Here is a 15,593-nt window from a genome sequence, read left to right as displayed (position 1 = left end):
CTTTTGATGTAAACGGTCTAAAGCGATATAATAGTATGAATGCACCCTTGACCCAGAGAAATCTAACACACTGGTTGACTTTTTTCACTTATCTCTTGTGAATTTCTCGGAATAAAAGTTCTACAGTTATCCATTGAGATTTCACTCTGGCAAGCCCCTGCCAAACTTCCTTGTAAATCTTCTCTTGCAGTTCTTTAGGTAATGATTCAATATCGTTTTTGAAATGAAGTTTAAATACTGGTCTCGATGATGTCCAACATTTGACTCCTAACCAATCTGGTTTCTTCTTTAACGACATGGTAAGTTACTTCAATGTCTCGGTCCCACTAAGGGTAAGTAATGACAATTCGGTGACCAACGAGCATGTTCTAGATAGGCCGAATCTTGTGGTTCCCAGTGGTGAAGTGACACACCGCAACTGAAGCACTTGACTTTATCCCCTTCGTGCAAGTAGAAAAATCTGGCTCTGGCTAATTCTTTGGGGATCGGTCCTCCCAGATACTTAGGCCATTTTCCTTTGAATGATTGAAGACGATTTTCAAAGTCGCAGTATTCCGACAAACACACAGGGAACGAATATTCGTCTTTCACAGGTTCGTCTCGATGAGGGCTGGGTGACATGGACAGGAGTTTGCTCAAGTCTGGATGACATCCGTAGGGGGGTAGACGTGAAGGTGAACATCCACATTTAAAATGAAACCCAGTAAAGTGTCCAAGAGGACGAGCAGCATCGCTTTCACATCCCTCAGGTTTGACACGCACAGCATCACTTTCCATGAGAGGGGTAGTGAGAACAAAGTTCTCATGATGCTTTACGGCATCGCTAAGGTCACAGCGTACAGCATCGTTCCCATCGCAAGGCTCACAATCACATTCCACTTCAGAAGCCCCAAACTTGAATTGTGCCTTTCTGAACTTGTTTTGTGTTTCTCTGAAAGGATTCATCTTGTTCGCTTGGTCTTGGTAGTCACAATGAACTATCGATCTTGACCATAGCCCCTTTTTATACTAGTCACAATGCAGTCTCAAGCTTGTACATCGTTCCTTTTTTATATCTAGTTTTTGAAGGTACTGTCTCTAAGGTACCGTCATAATTGTACCGTAGTGTAATGGGTGGAAAGGCCATAGAAAGGTAAGGGCAGTGCAAAGACCATCGAGTGTGTTCCAGAATAGCTGAACCTTTATAGATACATAGATCCATTCGTAACTTCAGTCCACAAGCGAAACACTGTACTTCGTATCCCAATCCTGACTCAGGTCCCAAGTAGACAAATCCTGTTCTAGCTAAAACATGCGAAGAAGGTAATCCTTCCCTATCCGTAAACTATTTCTGAAATGTGTCCAATCGACGGGCACAATCACAATAGTCAGGTAAGAAGACTGGAAAATGGTAGGGTTTGAACTTGGAGTTCTCATCAGGTTTCTCACTTGATTCTTGCTGTGGCGTAGTCATGCTTCTGGTGAGTGGCTATCCACTTACAACCAATGTTTTATACCGACATGTCCATATGGCAATATAAAGTGATTGGGAAGCCGCACTCGCTTCTGATACACGATTTGACAGACTTTTTCCAAGGGTCGACTGACGATGTGGTGAGTGGGTAAACGTACAATCTTGTTCGGTTGATAGGTGGTCACTTTAAAGTGTTCATCTTCTCTAGACTGCAAAGCTTCTTTCAATACGCCAAAGTTCACCACTCGACTGGTACGATAATTCAGAGTCAATCCTTTCACTTTACACTTCGTGTGCACTTCTCCTTGTTTGTCCCGGTATTCGTAGCCGTAATTTTTAAGACCGCCACTGGCGAAACTTAGAATCTTGTCGTCAAAATGCTCGTCTGTCCAGGCTCCTAAACGGTCTCCTTCGATGTTAAGGTGCTGTTGACTCGGGTGATCGATGTAGATGCAACTATCCGTGTCAAAGTACAGGACGCGTTCCCCTAACAGTTCTAAAGCTTCGTACAGTTTTAAGCGAGCATGAGCTGTCACGTAAGCTGCAATGATGACATTTCCAAAACGATCGGCTTCTACAAAGTCCAGATCTTCTTCGTAATTGACTAAGATCAAATCTTCGCGAACGACGTCCACGTGTTTGATGAATTTAGTTTTGTTGTGAATCATCTGGAAGTAGCAGGAAGGTTCTGTCAAATATTCTGTCTTGGGTAAACACGGTCGTTGTGCCATTTTACCCCACAAGCAATTTAACATCACTTTGGCAAACGATCGCCTGCCTTTGTTTTTCTCGATGTGATCTAAAGTAATGCCTTCTTGTGCCCAGTATTTCTCTTTGAATGTCTTTTGGTCTTCGGGAGTGTGATACCAGGACGGATAACCACTGGCTTCTTGCTTTAGTTTCAAAAAGGCATCCACGTAGTCTGCCAAAATGCCTTTCTGAGTGGGGTCACCCTTGTTGTATTGTTCTGTCTTGGGAAAGTGACAAATTTCATACACTTCTAACAGTTGGTATCCCATGTCCAGAGCTTTGAACAATTCTACGCTGACCCACGTCCCCGTCAAGGCCCGTTCTTCCTGGGTGTGCTGACAAGGCTGGTCTTGGTTGCACGTTTCAGCACAAGTACGGCACAAAGGAAACATCAGTTTGTCTTGACAATGGTGAGGTAGAACGGGATGGTACAAGTCAGTGGGAGCCAAAACTTTACATTTGATCAAGCCTTCATATTGTCGAATGTTTTTCAAATCGATGTGTTCCGTCAACAATTGTGGGTGCCCTGCAGGAAAGCGACAATATTTGCACACGTAGGGATACAGTGAACACACGTCCAAGTATTTGATTTCTTCTCCTTTCTCTTCGTCGGCTTGGTACAGCAAACTGGTGGCATTGGTCCTTCCTCCGTACAAACTATCCCTCGTGTTCAGGGGGTCCATGAACTGGTAACTTTCCACGAGGTGTTTAAACTCGGGATCGGTTTTCAAACGGTGATGGTACTCGTGTTCCCACATTTCCACCACTTAGTATCCTTCCTGTTCTAGCTTTAGGCGTTGCTGACATGTGGCCTGGTACAAGTCTTCCATGGTTCATTGTAAAAACTGATTTTTAGTGCCACGGTCAGGGTAACAGACGGGGCATCCGTGAAATAAGCAACCTTTAAAGTCGTACACAATCTTGGGGTTTTCTAAGTCCCAACCATCGACCGAATGCATTCTGATGGTCTTTTCACCCCCTCCGTTGCGGGCATGCTGAATCCATTTGTCTTCCTTGTCGCACAAGTAATGTAACCAGCGTAGGGCTTTGACCGAGTATTGACGTTTGACATAGTTGGTCATTTGAGGACTGATGACAGCCACGGTGTTTTCAGGCATGAATCATTGCCGGTACACTAAGGAACATGCTTTGGCAATGGTGCAAGCTTCTTTGAAAGGATCGACCCCTCCGTGTTCCATGAACAGTTCTCGAAATTTTCCACAGCAACGCCGTAAAATGTCCACGTCGGAACGACAATACTTTAGCATTTCTTCCTGAAAGTCGAAAGGGTCAGAGGCGTGAGCCTGGTACCAAGCGTAGAAAGCTTCTCGTTGTTCGGTACGCATGTTGTCAGGGTCGTAATAGTGAGCCTCAGGCAAATGGGGTAGAACGGTGTGTTGATTGGCTTCCGTATTGAAAAAGTGTGGAAAGCACCCTTTAGCCATTTCTGTCATTCCAAACGTTTTAGGCATTCGACTCAAAGACATGGCTAAGTAACTCATCGAATCTTTAAACTGTACTTGTCCCACTTGCATGAAAATGATTTTGGCTCCATTCAAAGTGACTTTAGGACGTTCGGTGCCATGTTCTGTATAGTATCTGTGAAGAAACTGTCCATCGTATCCGGAGAAATTGTGAGCCATCACTGTGGCATGACGATGACAATCTCCGTAACGTTCGATGTCCTCTTGGATCCACGTCTTGTCGATGGGGTGTAAGACCCATCGAGCGAAATCAGCTAGCGTGTTCGGTCCTCGAAAGATTTTTTCACGTCCTCCAGAAATCTTGCTGCAGTGAAGGCAATGACTGAAAATAGGTTCTTGAATGCACTTCTCGCACGCTCGATGAGCCACGCAGAAATTAGGAATGTGAATACCTTTCTCTTGCATGCATTCAAAATCGAAAAAGATGAAATTGCCTTTCTTCTTGTGACCGATCTCTTTCTCTGGTTGGGGTTGGTATTTTTGCACATAGCATTCGTGTTCCAAGTCCACGATGTGGCAGCAAATGTGACATTTTTTCTTTCCTCGACACAGGTGTGCCTTGGCATTATTGGTAAGTATGCCTTGTCCACAGGTAGGACACAATCTCAGCAGCTGACAAGCACATTTCTTCTGTGAACCTTGCATCTTCAAATGTTGTTGGTAACAGGCAGGGCTGACAAACGTGCGCAGACCAGTTGAACAATGCACTCGTTCTTGTCCTTCGCTCAGACAGGGTGGAGAGGCCAAACATGCTGAGCATTTCAATCCACATCTCGGTGATGAACCCTTCTGCTTTCTCTAACAGTACTTCGGACTTGAAATCTTTAAACTTCACCGTGTATTTGTAAGCTGTAGTTCTAAATTTTCTAGAGGGATGCTCTTCCGTCTCTTGAATGGAATAGTACTTTTCACGGTTGACTAAGGGTGGTGAACTTTGTTTAGAGGGTTTGGATTCTGGTTCACTCATGTCCTCTTCAAAATCACTGGCATGAATTTGTGCCAAGACTTCAGCCCTGGTACGAGGCGATAAAGCACGTTTCTGCCTCTTACTTTCTTCTTCCTTCTTCTCAAATGAATTGGATCGTTTCATCTTGATAGCAAAAAGTCAAATGACTAAAGTTTAAACACCATGGACTAATTTATGGTCATAGCAGACCAGCGTATATAAAAGGGTATGTGTCTTGTCCTTTCACTATTCATTTCACTCTCAAACCGAGCACAACGATGGAAGAGACTACCCAGATCGAACGTTTCATCAGAGCTTTGCGAGGGGTCATCCAAAAATTCTCTTCAGACCAGCCGAGGGACTACTCTCCTTCCTTTCAAGATAAAAGTCAAGATACTTGCTATATCTGTCAGAAGAAAGGGCATTGGTCTTCAGAGTGTCCAGACCGTCAAAAAAGAAAAAAAGGGGCTAGAAAAGACAAAAGTCAAGATACCTGTTATTATTGTCAAGAAAAAGGACACTGGTCTCCAGATTGCCCAAAAAAGAAACAAGGAGTCAGAAGAAGAGAGGGATTCTTCAGAGGAAGAAGAGGAAGAAAACAGGTGAAGAAAAAGAAACAGGAGAAGAAAAGAAGAAGAGAAGAAAGTGAGGAGGAATAGGAGGAAAAGACTGTGGTGGTGAAGAAATTCAAAAAACTCAGAGAGTGAACAATGAGACAGAAGAAGTTTATGAACTTTTTAAAGTGCTCTGTTGTGAATTGTGAATTGGATTGTAAATATTTATAAAAGAATAAATTAGGTATTAAAAGGTAAGTGTCTTTGGGTTTTGATTTTAAAATAAGAACCTACACTCACACACTCATACACACGTACTACAGAGGTAAAATGTTTTTTTTTTATAGCTTGAATGGATGTTGGCAATTGAAAGTCTATCTCTTTTCGACAGACGTGGGTGGCCCTGAAAAGGGCCTTTTTTGGTGTAGGGGTGAGTTTAAGCAATCAACTTTAACTGCCTTAAGCCTTTGCCACGGCCAAGGCCTACTTCTGGACTGCGTAGTGTTGATGATGATGATTTGGTTGAAATCACTAAGGGTGGCACGGGAGGCTTAGTCACAGGGTTGGAGTGTTTAGCTCGGGAAGGTCGTATTCTCTTTGGTCGTAATAAAGAAATCTGATAACATTTGTTTCAGACTTCTTAACTCCGCTAAAATGTCTAACAGTACCGTGACCATTTGATTTTCACACCCTTGTTTCTTTGCTGCTGCTTCTTCTTCTTCTTGTTTTTTTTCTTACCTCTTCTTTTTGCTGCTGTTGCTGTAGGAGAAAAGCTTGTTCCGCTTCCTTTTGCTGTTGTATAAATTTCTCCAATTCTTCTTTCTGTCTCTGTCTAAATTTCTCCACGTGTGGTAATGAAGGAGAAGGTGACGAAGGTTCCGGAACAAATTCTTGCGAGGTAAGAAAATCCACAAAATCCCAATTCACCTCTTCTGAAAGTAAGTCCGGTTTCCCTTGGGTAGTCTCCACAGCTGGTGCACCCCAATTTATCGTTTTCTGAGTTTCCGTCATGTTGAAAAACTGTCGCATGAATTGACTGCACACAGGTGCTAGCAAATCTATATAGACCACATGACGTCACAGACTGCTCTCTTCGGATTGGATGTGGGCTGACTGAATTTTGTAACGCGTGTTTGGATTGGTCAGTGAACTCCGTTTCAATCCTTCCTCTCCCTATAAATAAGTGTAGTTCACTACATTCCTTCACCTGTTCTCGGCGCCTCAACATGTGGACCAACGTTCAATCTTCTACGCTTGTGTCTTCGATGATGTTCAGGACAGACATACCGATGTACGTCCGATCCAAGTGGACAGTTGTCCATAGGACAGATACCAGCCTATGGATACGTAGGATCTATGTGGAGAGGCAAGGATGTCTCAAAAGAGTTTTAGTCTATGGTCCTGCAGTCAGGCGAAGCCTAAGGACAAGAAGAAGTCACAGATGCCCTTTATGTTAAGGGCATATTAACATAAACCCAAAGGCCCTTTTCAGGGCCACTCATAGGTCTCGAAAAGATCTTGACTTTCACTGCCTACCCTTTTTTTATTTTTTTTTTTTTGTTTTAAAAAAAATAAAAAATAGAGACCCCTCCCTGTTTCAATTTTCGCCTGTTCCATTTCCATAGACCCATCAGGTCGGGACCTTATTAAAATAGGGTCCCGACCCTGCTCCATTTCCCCTTGATGCTCAACAGGCCCAAGATTTTTTTTTTTTTTTGCCCATGTTAAATTCCCCTTGACGCTATACAGTCCCACCCTGTTCAATTCCCCTTGACGCTAAACAGTCCCATATTCCCATGTTAAATTCCCCTTGATGCTATATCATCCCAGGGGTTTCCACAATGTTAAATTTCCCATTGACGCTATATCGTCCCAGGGTGGTTTTTAATGGTAAGTCCCATTGACGCTATATCGTCCCACTTCACTACTCTCAATGTGTTTATACCAATATTAAGTTTCTGTATGTCACTGTGTTTAAGTTTTGATTTTCTCTGTTTTATTTCACTTGATACAAACACATTCTGACTAATCTTGTCATGTGGTGTATCTCGATCATACTGTAAAAGTGCATAGCTTAACACAGGTTTCGAACTCTTGCTATGAGCAGCAGCAGTAAACATGGCATGTACCACTAGAAATCAACTTTTTTTCTTCTTGGCTATAAAATCATTAGGTACTAATGTGTAAACTATTAAGTTGGTAATTTTTTAAATATAATTATTGTGCAGATTTACTAAATGTACTTTTGCGATACTAAGTCCTATGTTTGTTTAAAGGTTCTAACAAGCTGGGGTTTTTATGCAATATGTCATAAGTATATAAGGTGTTGTGGGCTGCATGTATGAAGACAGCTCAGCAGCTTTCTAACTAATATTGCAATTACTATGAGCTTTTTTAAAAGTTATTTATTTTCTTTAAGTTGTTTCTTACTGTTCTGTATATAGTTTAGAAACTTTAAGCAATATTTTGGACTAGTCCGATAACATAAGACACATCACCCAATATATTTGTTGGGGGGCTGATGGGTCTTACTGCCTAACGAAGGGTGCTGTGTGGAGCGTTTTGATGTCGACTAACAGTGTAATGAAAGTCAAATTTTCTGAAATATCACACACAACTGGTAACCAATAACAATGCATTTCTACAAAGTAAAGTTATAATGTTTTTGTCAGACTTCACTTATCCTGATGTCTTTTCTCTAATAAATTCAAATTTTCACAAAAGAACCGGACCTGTTTTCAAGTTTTGTTGGCCCACATTTCAGTTGGCTGGAAAGCGATGAAAGTCAGGAATGCCAAAATCGGGTTAAGCTGAAACATTATTCTTTAAGGAAACAAATAAAAATATGTTTTGCCTATTGGAACTGTAAGCAATGTTTTGTTTCATTCAAGAAACATATTCCCCACATGAACCTACTTAAACAAACTTTGGCGTACCTCGACTACCATTGCATTGCAACAAATTCAAATGTATGTCAATGGAACATGAAAATGTGTCCATTTGCTAGTGTCATATTTTCACTCCACCAGGATAAAGACAGCACTGTAAGTATATTAATTACACATAAATTAGTGGAAGAGTGTCAATATAGGCTGCCAAGTGTGTGAGCTATTCCTGAAACTTGGACTACTCATTCCGATGACAATTGACATTGGAACACATATACATGGCCGTTATTTGGGTAGTAAGACATAGCACTAAAACAAAATATTTTGGACTTGTACATTTTTGTTTAAGATTTTATTTAAGCACAAAATATTTATTGATGGAATTTAATGTGCTTTTCTCTATTCTAAATTATATAATTAATATTCATTCCTAACTTATTTTACAAGCAAACTACATATAGTTATATCATTTGTTATAAGAACTTGGCTATATTGTCAAGTGAGTGTTATCTTCACATACCAACACGTGTATGTACTGATTTTCTGTATTTAAGACTCTAATTCCATGCCTGAGAAATTTTTCTTATGCTGCAATACATGATTCAATTTCTTATACAGTATAGGTCCAAAAATGTTCTTAGGGATATAGAATACCCAAGTCATTGTGAGTGTTATCCTTGCTGATTTGATCTTTGCAATACAATTTAATCATTACTTAATCCATGATATGATTGAGGTTTTTTTAAACTAATAATTTTTTAAATTACATTACATTTTTTTGTAATGTAACAAATCCAAATCACACACACACACTTAATCTAGCACTTCACACACATAATTCCAATGTCTTCACAAAAAGCTCAAAATGTCAAAGTCAATGTGAGTGTTATCTTCACTGACATAATATTCTAACTTCAAGTCAACAATAATTTATTAATCTAGCAATCCAGAAAAGCATAATTTAATGACATTTTTCTTTCATAATTTACTAGTTGTCTAAGTCTGAGGTGGGCAAACTATTTTTCAATGTAGCCACAGGTGTGGCGAATGAGAAGTGAAAAACATCATACGATGCCACAACTGAGCCAAACTTACATGGCCAATTTGCCACTTGTGGCAATTGGTGACAAGGTTGCCCACCCTGGGTCTAAGTCAGTGTGACCATTGTCATTACCAGCCTGAAACCCAATTTAATGCCATTTGTATAAATTCATTTCAAATAAATATTATGATATAGTTGAAGTGTAAAGTCAAGCGAGTATTCTGTTTGCAGATTTTACATTTTAGATATTACAGTAAAGTCATATTTTCTCTTGTGTAGTGAACCTTATTGTAACTGGTTCCAAAATAGTAAAACTTATTCAGTTTTCATTCACCAGAATAGGTATTAATACAATCCTGAATTAACTGTATGGTACTAAAATATACCCTGATCTTGTGTGAGATTGTAATATACAGAACTATACCTCAAGACAACAATAATATATTGAATTTATATTATATCAAGACTGTCATGGTTATGAACTCCAACTTTATTCAGGTTTTTTCATAATAAATGATCATCTTGTGTTATGGCTGAAAAGAAATCAGAGTTCATTTTAACTCCATTCTCTCCACATTTGTCAGTTGTTATGAGGCATACTCATCATCAGTGTTATAGTAAAATGTAATCTTATCTGGATCAATCTTGCTGGTGTAATATATGAATGGAGAAAGAATATTATCATCCAGATTAAAATATTTTTTATTCAGACTCTACTGAAAATTTTAGCTGGATATGGGATACGGAGCCTGATGTGTACGAACAAAGCAATGTGTACCATGACCTTTTTAATTTAACATTTTAAACTCCTGCAGAAGAAAGAGATTTTTAGATCCATTAAATTGTATTAACAAAAACATTTCTTCAGTATGATTTTCCTTTACTTAGTAGTGACACAACTCATATTTTAAAGTTGTTGTTTTGTGTTTGGTTTGGCTTTTTATGGTAAAGCAACACAAGTAAGTTATTTAGTGCCAAGGCACTTTAAGTATAGTGCCTTGCCCAAGGACGCACCATGGTAGCTAACCCAGGTTGGTCCGATGGTAGAATTTGAACCTACCTTATTTCACAGGTCCAGAAAGCTAACCACTGAGCAACTACAGCTCCCCATCTTATAGTGGAATGCTGGTATACTTTATGATCAAGAAGGATGGGTTGGGGTATGCATGTTGCATCTGAAAAAAGTGATGGAATTTTTGTTTACATAATATTTTAGTCATACAATATGAATCATTTTCTATAGATTTAAGATGTATCAGATCAAGTTAAGAAAAATTATATATTCTGTTTCCTGGGAATGTACTAAAATTCACTGTTAATGTTTGATTTTTTTGGTAGTAAGCTTACTTGGTATTTTTTTCTTTTTAACTTGAATACCTAATTTGTTAACATCCTGTCCTAAATCTTCATGGTTCTGTCTATAAAGTGACAACTGTTGATACATGTAGGGAAGTTTTTGTTTATATCTTTTGATTTTTGTGGTTCTGGAAGTTGCAGTATTTGTTGTTGTATTATTAACCATTTCAGTAATTTAATGAATGCAGAGTATACTGCTCTATAAATGAAATTTATGGGAAGATAATGTAAAAGTATGTTTCACTGCAAATATAAATTGTTTAAAATAATAATATATCATTTATCATATGACTATTCAATTGTGGTAACTAGTATTCCATCCAATATCTATATATTAAAATATGTCTTTTCATACAGCTGGTGATCATTTAGATACAAGTCCAATTGAACATAATCAAATTATCAATGCAGGTGTTTTTATTAGTAGTAGTATTGCAAGTATAAGTGTTAGTATTAAGATTTCATATACAGGTATGATAAGTGTATCATAATGTTTAAATGATGCTCCTTGTTACAACATAAAATATGTTCATTGAAACAAATGGTTCACTGGTAAATTGGCAGTAAAGGTCTTCACTGAATTATGTTGCATAAACTATTTTACAATAAAACATATGATGCATCTCAATTATGATGATGTGGAGGAGGAGGATTAATAATAATGCAGTTTAAGTTATCTTCATCACATAAGTTCTAGCAGATGTGTCATTTTTATGTGGCTCATTATCAGTTTGAAACTGGTCTATGATTTCCTGGATCTGGACATATCTGGCCCCCTGCTGTTGTGCTGCTATGGTCTTTACAGTTCATTAGGATATCAGTTACACTTGGTTTACATTTAGAACCCCATGGGATGGAATGCCCAGTTTGAAACTGAGAGAATGGTTAATTATCCATAATATAACTCCTGCAGTTATTATTAGGTTTGATATCAAGGTCTTTCATTAAAAGCTTTTCAACTCATGTTCTGTTCTACCATACAGATAAATAAAGTCAAATTCAAGGCTTTCAGAATTGTCCAGTTTGTTTCATGTGTTGTCAGTTTAATGGGCAGGTAACTAAATGTGCAGCAGACGGACTGTATATTGCCACTGTACCACATAAATATCAGTGCTTAGTCTGCCCTCAGTGGCTGTGGTTTGATTAGTTACAAGTGTCATCACATGTGACTAATTATTAACCAATGTAATGAAACTTATATAATTAGAAGGCTGTATTTAAAAACTCTAAAGATCTTAAATGTGTGCTAGAGGGTAGGGTTAGCAGTTATAATCCCAATTATGTTGTGACGAGCAAAAAGCACTGCACACATCTGAGCTTTTAGTTTGGTTCTGGTAGGGTCAAAACATGCAGGTACATTTTGATCTTTAAAAATTAACATAATTCCCATGTAATACTTTCCAAACCTAAGTATGCAATTGATCTGATAAAAGTTTTGAGATTACTGTTTAGGCTCTGTTCTTACAATACTAGATATACCTGACTACTCCACAGTGAAATGGCCAACTGTTAAGTTATATAAGCCAGATGAGTAATGTTAGCCATTTGTTTAAGTGTTTTCTCATTAATTTCATTTGTGTCACAGAGTTGCATGCAATATTTCTTTCTAGAATAAATTTATTTTATTTTCTAATTGTGTATTTTATGGTCTCACTGGACAGTTTATCTGGTGAATTTTCATCCGACAATGACCAATTACAGAAAAATGAGAATAATTTTACACTGAAGATACTAACAAAAACAAACTAATGATTTTTGTAGAAAGCATACATGTGAGATTTTGACTGCAGTAATCAGGTTAATTCCTGATGCAGCTATTGATTTCTATACTGAACCATCACTGCCACCATCTCCTAAATTTTACATTCATTTTTGACAAGAAATAGCTATTTTCAATATTTTTCTGTGACAAGGCAGCTAAAAGAATCAGTATGTGGCTTATGCATGAATAAAGTTCACTAGTACTATAACAAATTAGCATACTTTTTTCATCAACCCTCAACCATCTAGATTTTTTTATATTTGCCTCTGTAGCAGACACACATAAAGGTCAGCAGCTCATTTGCAGATCAAGCATTTGATCTCCAATGCTCATCTAACTGTGACAGGCAGTCACTAACAAGCCAACCTATTTCCATGCCTAACTCAAAGTAAATCTAAACCACATTATAGATTTAGCTTATGTGTGAATTTAGAAATGCTAGGCTTGTGATAATTAGGTTCATGCCTTCTACCTTAAAAATTAGGTGTATGTCAACATACAAAATTATCCAGTGAGACCTATGATGTTAATTTTAATCCCTATGGGATTTGTGACATAAAAAACCCAAATGCTTTATGTATTAAAAGGTAACTAATGGGGGCAGGATCTGCAGTGAATCAATGGTATGTATGATAGACTCCTGATAAAAATGTTTGTGTTACAATCCTGTTATCAAGTCAACCAGGTTACCTACTGCAATGTACCCTTGCCTTACTCCAATTCCCTTAGTACTCAGTAAACAACTAGTGTTGCTGTACATAACAAAACCAGTCCATATTGATTTTACCTATTTTAATAAATCCTGACAAAAATAATTCTCTAAATAAAGCATGATTAATATGTGAAGGTCTCGCATGTAATCAAACTCTTCCAAGCTTTTAATGATATGAACCGATTTATCAATGTTTATCAAATTTACATGAAAAACTATTTCTTATCTGTTATCAAATATGTTAGATGTTTTGATCATATAAGCATTTCTGCTACATTAGATCAAAATAATCTTTTTGTCAGAAATAGAGCCCTTATAGTATTTGCAAGGTCAACCAATCAGATGCAGAATTTGAGTTTAATATGAATGAATATTTTTTTTACAAAATTGCTCCTTTGCTATATCTTGATGAGATAAATCTATTTACCAAGTCTGATAAAATTAATGAGAAATAGTTTTAAGAGCAGTAGCAAGAATGGCGAGTGAGATGTAGAACCACCACATTATTTGCATAGAATTTGCTTACAGCCTCAGACATACAAGCAAATAATTAAACAAGTCAGATCTAAATTTGACCATAAACACTGTTGTGCAAGTCGTAAGAAACTCTGCCAATCAGATGCAAGGTCACTTCATTAACATACCTTTATCACACTCATAATAAGCATCATTGTGAAGCTTGACTATAGAAGCCCAATGGCCAAGTATGATCAAACTTGAATCAGCAGTAGTGGTTATAACCTCGTGTATTTGTATGCATCTTCACTTCTTCAATCTAGATCTCATTTATATAAGCATGTATTCTAAATTTAGTAAAAACTGCACTATATGCATAAATACTGCATGCGGTGGTAACATGCTCAGTCAGGTGAAAGATCACTTTATTATTATTAATGGTTAACACTCATCAAACTTCGAGGACAACTTAATGATTTTAGTCTATATTGTGGAAGTATGGCTTTTAGGTTGGTTAAAAGAACTCAACTAATCTTATACATGATCACCTCGTGTATATACTTGGATTTTGCTGAATTCCTAAAGCATGGAAAGATGCCATAAAAAACCACCTAGTACATAATAATTTTGATAAGCAGGATGATAAAATAACGAACTTGCGAAAACAAGATTCACTCAAGTTTATTTACAAAGATCTTTGACAGGAAGCTAAAAGGCAACACACTGCGAAGCAAGAAACTTGGATGCAAGTATTAAATAAAAATATAAGTAGTGAGGAGTGGTCTGATATATATAGCCGGGCAAAATGCTGTACCAAGGATACCAAGTTGATCTCTTTTAACTTTAAATTAATCCATAGAATAATCGCTACTAATGATTTTCTTAAAAGAATTAACATATTTGATGACAACAAATGTACTTTCTGTAAGAGTGAAACTGAAAGTATTGAGCATCTCTTTTATGACTGCAGTATTACTTCACAGTTTTGGTACCGTTTTAATGAAGTTTTTGCACCTTTTTGCCCAAATATTGTACATCTGTCCAAAAAAGAAACATTTTTAGGAAGTGAACAACTGGACAGTTTGGGTAATTTTCTGCTTATTTTGGCAAAATATTATATTTATACTTGCAGATTCAATATGAAAAATCCTTCTATTTTTGCTTTTAAGCAAATAGTTGCAATGCATAAGAACATTGAAAATTACACTGCCAAGGTAAATAAAAAAGAGGACCAATTTCTTCAAAAATGGACCTCAACAATGAACATTTAACTTGTCTCTGACTTGAGGGTAAACAGGAACAAAATACTGTAATATCACAAAAGCCATGTCACCTAGATTTTGGCCATATGCATGTGTATATGCGTGTGTGTGTGTGTGTGTTTTTCTTTTTTACTTTCTCTGTAGATTATATTTATTATCCCTAGATTATCTGATAACCAGAAATGTTTGATTGTAAGGTGATCCTGGGATGGTTCCCCGACCCAGTGGTCAACCTATTACGGGGTTAATAAAAAAAAAAAAAAAAAAAAAAAAAAAAATTGGATTTTGCTCATTGTTAGATTTATCCAAGATGTTGATTTAAGCCCAAAACCAAGTTTTATATAAACAAATTGATCAGAACTATGGACTCCAAAGTAGCTAATTTCTTACTGTTGAAAGACAGAAGGGATGTGAAATAAATAACACACTCTGGACCATTACATAAACCCACTTAGAATTTTGACCAGTTGAGATAAAATAGCAACAATAATGTTAATTCAGATTGATAAATTATGTTTTCTCACATTACCTCTAGCCCTTTTCAACATGGATGGTATTTTTCTTCCACATATGTCAGCTCTTAATTAGTGGCCCTTTTCCATCATGAATGTTGTAGGTGAAACTCACAGAATTAGGCTTTTTAATTTGTATCTGAAAAAGAAAAAAATTATTGGTCTGCATATATCAATGTCACCTTTTCTGTATTAAATTAAAATACCATATGTGTGTGTGTGTGTGTGTGTGTGTGTGTGTGTGTTCATTTTAGAATTTAAGCATACTTGTCTCCATGTGTTTATTTTACAATTGATGATGATAACACATAACTGGTTCAATTGATAAAATGTTATTTCTGACTTCTTACAACTGCTCATTATATCTGAATTTACATTCAATGTTTGTTTTAATTAACATATTTGGGATAATGGGC

General features: G+C 37.2%; 1 long non-coding RNA gene across 4 annotated transcripts in view; it reads right to left on the bottom strand.

The window, feature by feature from the left end:
• The window catches only part of LOC149792179 (uncharacterized), a 33,169-nt gene that overhangs the window by 9,760 nt on the left and 7,816 nt on the right, over window positions 1-15,593 (bottom strand). For all 4 annotated transcript variants that reach the window (XR_016423504.1, XR_016423501.1, XR_016423500.1 and 1 more), the window contains 2 exons: window positions 15,195-15,316; window positions 10,178-10,292 (listed from right to left, as the gene is read on the bottom strand). This is a non-coding gene — a long non-coding RNA (uncharacterized LOC149792179). Of the gene's footprint in view, window positions 1-10,177; window positions 10,293-15,194; window positions 15,317-15,593 lie in introns of those variants that run through there.

The sequence above is a fragment of the Sinohyriopsis cumingii genome, chromosome 9 (genome assembly GCF_028554795.1).
Source record: "Sinohyriopsis cumingii isolate HCF-2022 chromosome 9, ASM2855479v2, whole genome shotgun sequence".
Classification (NCBI taxonomy): Eukaryota; Metazoa; Mollusca; class Bivalvia; order Unionida; family Unionidae; genus Sinohyriopsis; species Sinohyriopsis cumingii.
The sequence above is the reverse complement of the archived record's forward strand: the minus strand, read 5'-3'. Positions and strand labels throughout refer to the sequence as shown.